At 46.4% G+C, this 7,134-nt stretch overlaps 1 protein-coding gene across 2 annotated transcripts in view; it reads right to left on the reverse strand.

Annotated features, from left to right (window-relative positions):
* Positions 1-2,560, reverse strand: part of PLXNB1 (plexin B1) — a 332,504-nt gene extending 329,944 nt beyond the window's left edge. For both annotated transcript variants that reach the window (XM_063941019.1, XM_063941017.1), the window contains exon 1: positions 2,130-2,560. The gene's annotated coding sequence lies outside the window, so the exon portion shown is untranslated. The remainder of the gene's footprint in view (positions 1-2,129) is intronic.
* Positions 2,561-7,134: the final 4,574 nt, after the last annotated feature.

Consider the following 7,134-nt stretch of genomic DNA (forward strand, 5'->3'; position numbering starts at 1 on the left):
ACAAACCCTAAAAACTGGTTACGGTAATCCTGGCTCCTTAATACCCACCAGGCAGTAGGCTGGAGCCTAGGTTGGATAATGAATGATCCAGCTATAGAAGAGGTCGGAGGAATGACACATTCTTTATAAAGATGGTACATTCCAAAAGGGTATGGTCACATGTTCAGCCCAAAAAAAACTTCCACTGGCCACCAATTAGCCTCTCTGCCATTATAACATTAACCCCTCTTCTCACGGTCACAAATGGTGAAGCACAGGTCTAAAGTTCTGAAATTGCCCACGCAAACAATGAAATCTCATTGAATGAAAAAGGATGCAACAATTAGTGTTCTGCACAAAAACTCAATTAGAATTTTCTACACACACTACACACTCTCTCTGCAGCAGAATGCTCTATTTCCATTGCAAAGTCTCTCTTTTTTTGTGTATGACCGTAGTGTAGTCATATTTTTGTGCGTGACCGTAGTGCAGCTATACTTTCTCAGCCAATACTGAGTTTACTCTATATTGTGTCAGTATGACATATTTCCAAGTGAGTTCCCAAGCGTCATGGAATAGGATCCGTACACAAAGGCTCTATACTGAAGTTTTGGTCTCCATTTTGCAGAAGGCAAATTAAATTTGTCAAGCACAAGGGTTAAAATAGATTATTTGGCTGTAAATCAATAGTCTAATTTCCACAACACACAAACAGGGATAGTGTTTTACTGACAGTCCCTATCACTCAGATTCGCTTCACACACACAAGGACAAAGGCATTTCCAATTTCCCAGGCTACTACCGTACTTCCAAGATCGCTAGGCTGCTCAGACAGACACCAGTGTTGCACAGGGAAGGTGGGTTCCCAAAAGGCCATTTCTGCTTTCTTATAAGTAGCAAAAATTTGGCATGATTTATTGGTCTTCCCAAGAGCACCCAAGGGCACTTTAGGCAATTCACCTATAAGGCAACGCAGCACATGCTCCAACCTATTAGAACAATAGAGCTAAGTTGCAACAGCAAAGTCAAATGTACTTTGACCTGAATTTGGGTGGTAAAAAAACTAATGATCAGGGAATTTCATATTACAGGGGAAGGAGAGCAGGGGAAGGGGCACAGGGGGCAGAGAGGGATAGGGGTGGGGGTTACAAAAACAAAATACTGTAGCATCTCATACACAATGCATCCTATATAACCACAGATGTTATTCTGCGAAATCATATTAAAAAAAAAAAAAAAAAAAAAAAAGTGATTAACAAGATTCTAGGAGAACAGTCAATATACGTGTAACAATAGCAATATATATATATATATATATATATATATATATATATATATATATATATATATATATATATATATATATATATATATATATATACACATACACTTGTCTCCACACAACACACACTTATTGTCTAGACAATTGTGGATTTACATCTCTAAGGAACAGTTGCGCTTATCATTGGGACAAAGATTAATCACAATATTCTTCTTGACGTGAAACACCATACATCAAACCTTTGCTCCTATTTCATAGCTAAATTATCGCTCTGCTCTGTACGCCAGGAACTTCGAATTCAATTATTTTTCTCCCACTGGGTTTTATTCTGAAGATTTAATATGACTGAATTGCTTCCACCCCAATAACACAAATCCCTGGTCACAGGGGTCCCAGGAGTCTCAGAGACCAGATAACACTTGAAACTTGGTTGTTAAAAAGCAGAACCCATTAACCTCTTACTTACCAGCACAGCTGGGTCTGCAGAGCACCGCTGGAACAAGAATTACAGCAACACCTCAGTCCTATATACAGGACACATGCAAACTTTGGTACTGAGGGATGTATTTTACTGCAGGAGGGTGGATAACATAATATAGGGGTGAATGGTGTATGTGCCTGAGGTGGCAAGGTGTCACAACATTCTGCAATCTGCCAGAGGTCTGCCATGACCAGGGCGGGCTATGATGGGCATGCAAATACCTTGCACATACAGGAAACGGCACATGTAGGTAAGTGTGCATTGTACATAAGGCAATAATAATGACAATGGCAGGTTATGGAGCTGGACCATGCTCACAGTATAAACCTTTTCAGCACTGACCTATGGGGAGGACATAGGCATAACAGTTCCCTGCATACCTCTTACCTGAGTGCAAGCTCTTCTTCCTCAGAGGGAGGTCTAATAATCCACAGGGGGCCACTCACTATGAATATGCAGGTATTCCAGGGACAGTCTAAGCTGAGATCTGTGCACAGAGGCTGCAGAGGGGTGGCTGGTGCTGTCCCTATGTATGTCTCTGTCACCACCTCCTCTCACTCACGTCTCAGCCTGCACTCTCATGCTCTCTCAGCAGCAGTTACTGGCTCTCTCTCTGTAGTCCAGCATAGTATGGGATCGGTTGCCCCTCTGTTCTCCCAGATCCCTTTTATTTATTGCACCCTCAGCAGGCGAGCGTGGTGCTCGGATACCCCGGGTGTGATTGCTGGAAGTCTCATCCCGTCCCGAGCATCACTCCCTGGCGGCGGCAGCGGCTTCCAGGCTTCTCTTCCCAGTCCCAGGTTCCAAATCTGCCTCCGCTGCTCTCTCCCAAACTCATGGAGAAAAGCCCGCCCCTAACCACGCCTCCTACACTGCTGCTGCTGCAGGACTGTATTTGCATAACACGCCCCTATCATGTTCTGCTCTGGTCGTGTCCACGCCCCTCCTCCCAAGCTCGGCAGGTCTCCTGCATTCAATAGGAACATTGGTATAATACTGATGTAGTATCACCTCCAGCTACATGTCCAGGTCCTGCACTGATTACTGGTTATCACTAGAGAAGGGATTATTATGTATATCTATCTATATATATTCCATCTATCTATCGAGCTCTGGATGATAAGTCGACAGTCAGGTCGACAGTTAATAGGTCAACACCATATGGTCGGCTTGCATTCAGTTGACAGGTACAAAAGACAGGCAAGGTCAAAAAGGTGGCCATGTAAAAGTTCAACAGTGCTTAAGGTCGACAGGTTCAAATGGTCAACATGACAATGGTTGACACACATATGGACAACGTACTTTTTTTGTGGGGTTGACAGGTACAAAATGCCGACATGGTCAAAAGGTTTACATGTAAAAGGTGGACAGTGCTTAAGGTCGACAGGTTGAAATGGTCAACATGACAATGGTCGACACACATATGGATGACGTACGTTTTTTTGTGGGGATGATAGGTACAAAATGCAGACATTGTCAAAATGTCAACATGTGAGAGGTCAACAGGTTCAAATGGTCAACATGACAATTGTCGACACACATATGGTCGACATTAGTTTTTTTGGGGGGGTCCAATTTTTTGGGGAACTTTTTCATCATTTACCATCCACGTGGACTACGATTGGGAATAGTATCCTGAAGTGTGGCAAATGTGGAGAGCCCGCGAGGGTACACGATTCCACTGATTTGGATTACATGTGGCTAAACATACAAAATTACACCCAACCCCCCCTTACGCCCCCAAAAAAGTGTGTTGACCCTTTTGTGTCGACCATTTCAGTGTTGACCTTTTAACTGTATTGTACCTGTCAATCGTTTGTGGTGTCTACCTTTTTCATGTCGACCTGTTGACCCTTTGAACCAGTCGCCTAATGCATGTCAGCCATATGGGGTCAACCTATTTGTTACTGACGCATTGATCTCTATCTATCCCTCTTCTATCTACATTTGTTAACTGGTTATTAAAATGTTCACAAAGTGCTGTAATAGCATGATTCATTACATACATGGGCCTGAGTCAGGTGCCTCCACAGGCGGTATCCGGACTCCATGTCGACCCGGAACGGTCGACACCCCGTATGTCGACACCAGTTGGTCGACATACCTTATGTCGACACCTGTGATATGTCGACATGGACTAAAGGTCAGCATGGAAAAAAGGTCGACATGGAAAAAGATCAACATGAGTTTTTTCCTTTTTTCCCCCCCATTTTTTTGAACTTTTTCATACTTTACGATCCACGTGGACTACAATTGGGAACGGTAACCTTGCCCGAAGCACGGCGAGCGAAGCGAGCCATGCGAGGGGATACGGTGCACTAATTGGGGTTTCCGGTCACTCTATGAAGAAAACGACAACAAAAAAAACATTACAACCTCATGTCGACCTTGTTCATGTTGAACTTTTGTACATGACCTATTTCAGGTGTCGATCTAAGGTGTGTCGACGAATTGGTGTCGACCTAAGGTGTGTTGACCTTTTTGGTGCCGACCTGGAGTCCCATACCCCCACAAGCCGCCCATAGACACCAATTTCACATTAGGCTCCCAATCAGGACACTATCCGGACTGCGCTACAGGCTAGTGTGGAGGCGTTGTGCGACACACGCACAAGCCCCGTTTGCAGTTTTTGAGGCGTGCGCAGTCAGAGGAAAATTGCAATCAGGCCCTAAACTAGATATTTCACCAGATATTGCTACATATGAGTATGTATGTACATGTTTGGCAACATGATACTACATAAAACTCCCAGCTTTAGTTACATCAGCAGACGGAAGCAGTCTGACTGTGCCGGCAGCAATTAGCTCTCCTTATTCATCCTCTACACTTAGATGAACCTTAAGGCGTGTCATGTGAAAGGGTAGCAGCATTCAAGGGAAGCATGTCAATGTTAGGACTGTCATCTGGCGGCGCGTCAAACGCCAGCAACTCTGCAAAGCAACACATTTGTACAGCGTTGCACGTACGCATGGAAAGCATGTTTACATACCGACAGTATGTTCAGCTTTGTGCATCCCGAGATACACCTAAATTGTGTGTGCTCCAGATTTACATCAGACATAACAACTTACACGCCGCACTAGTGTAGGAATGTGGCTGGTCACTGATGCACAGTCAATCATGTTTCCAATCTAAAATACCATTAAATACAAACATTGATACAAATAAACGTCAAAGAAATACGAACGTTCGTTGCTTTCCTCTTTGGGACTGACATGGGAATCTTTTTCCAACCGCAGTCCAAATGGAAATATAAATTAAGTATTAATACAACAACCAGACTGATTCATTAAATACTGACAGCCTGGGTCACTATTAACCAGACGCAACCCCCCCCCCCCCTCCCCCCTTCCCCTCCAAATCTTCGCTTCTCCCACTCTAGCAAGTGGATCAGAGATGGAGGGAAGAGCAAAAGCTTGCTCAATTCTGATTTTCAGTAGAAATACAGACCGTGAAAGTGGGGCCACATGATACTTCTGACTTTTTGCATTTTAAGTAGGCGGTGTCAGCAGTGGCGTGCGGTGAGGTCAGAGGCTGGTGAGGCACTACAGCCATAATGTCCGCTGAATCCTGCCGATGACCCCTACCACCGCCGAGCCAATGCCCGCTACTGCCTCTGAGCCGATGCCTGCTGCCACCGCCAATGGCTTACAAACTTGCCTACCATCAACTGACCCAGCCCTCTGCCACTAATTTGCATCTCAATCCAATTCCACCAATGCCCGCTGCCTGCCTGCTCATCATACTTGTGATATATTGTACATTTTTATAGAAAAAAAAAAAATTAGTGTTTGGGAAGGGAGTGGGAGGAGGACATGAATGCAACTTTGTTGTCCAGGGCTTCCATTTACTTAATGGAGAAGGGTCTGAATGGGTTAAAAAATGTAAAAAAAAAATGTGTGAGGTCCCCCTTCCTAAGTATAACCAGCCTCGGGCTCTTTGAGCCAGTCCTGGTTGTTTAAATACTGGGAAAAAATTGGACAGGGGTTCCCCGTATTTAGACAACCAGCACCGGGCTCTTAGACCGGTCCTGGTTCCAAAAATACGGGGGACAAAAGATGTAGCGGTCCCCCGTATTTTTTTAAACCAGCACCGGGCTCCACTAGCCAGGGACATAATGCCACAGCCGGGGGACACATTTATGTAGGTCCCTGCGGCCGTGGCATTAACCCCCCCCAACTAGTCACCCCTGGCCGGGGTTCCCTGGAGGAGTGGGGACCCCTTAAATCAAGAGGTCCCCCCCTCCAGGCACCCAAGGGCCAGGGGTGAAGCCCGAGGCTGTCCCCAGCACCCCTGGACGGTGGGTGCCGGGCTGATAGCCATAAGTGTGTATAAAAAAGAATATTGCTTTTTGTTGTGGAACTACAAGGCCCAGCAAGCCTCCCTCCCCCCCCCCCCCCGCTTGCTGGTACTTGGAGAACCTCAAGTACCAGCATGCGGGAAAATAACGGGCCCGCTGGTACCTGTAGTTCTACAACAACAACAAAATACCCAAATAAAAACACAACACACACATGTGAAAGTAAAAATTTATTAAAACACACTTACACACTCACACATACTTACCTACATCCCGCGCCGGTCACGTCCACTTGTCCATGTAGAATCCAATAGGTGGTTCCTGTAAAAATGAGAGAGAGATTACTTACCTACATCCCACGCCGGTCACGTCCACTTGTCCAGTAGAATCCAATAGGGCCGGTACCTGTAAAAATGTAAATGATACTTACAAAGTAATACACAGGAGGAGAGAGAGAAATGAATGAATATTATACACTCGCTGACGCGGGAGGACGTTAGCATAGACAGGGGAGAGTGCTGCTGCTAGCTGGGATGATGGAGCAGGCTCCCCCGATAGTTGTGAGCCTAGTAGCTATACCCATAGTAGCTTTGCCCCCTGTAGTTGTGCCCCCAGTCGCTGTGCCCCTTGTAGCTGTGCCCCCTGTAGCTTTGCCCCTTGTGGCTGTGCCCTCAGTAGTTGTGACCCCTGTAGCTGTGCCCGTTGTAGCTGTGCCCCTTGTAGCAGTGCCCTGAGTAGTTGTGCCCCAAGTCGCTGTGCCCCTAGTAGTTGTGACCCCAGTCGCTGTGCCCCTTGTAGCTTTGCCCCCAATAGCTGTGCCCTCTAGCTGTGCCCTGAGTATTTGTGCCCCCTGTCGCTGTGCCCCCTGTAGCTTTGCCCCCAGTAACTGTGACCCCAGTCGCTGTGCCCCCTGTAGCTTTGCCCCCAGTAGCTGTGACCCCAGTCGCTGTGCCCCTTGTAGTTGTGCCCCCCAGTTGCTGTGCCCCTTGTAGTTGTGCCCCCCAGTTGCTGTGCCCCTTGTAGTTGTGCCCCCCAGTTGCTGTGCCCCTTGTAGTTGTGCCCCTTTTGCTGTGCCCCCCAGTTGCTGTGCCC

The sequence above is a fragment of the Pseudophryne corroboree genome, chromosome 9, assembly GCF_028390025.1.
Source record: "Pseudophryne corroboree isolate aPseCor3 chromosome 9, aPseCor3.hap2, whole genome shotgun sequence".
NCBI classification, from domain to species: domain Eukaryota; kingdom Metazoa; phylum Chordata; class Amphibia; order Anura; family Myobatrachidae; genus Pseudophryne; species Pseudophryne corroboree.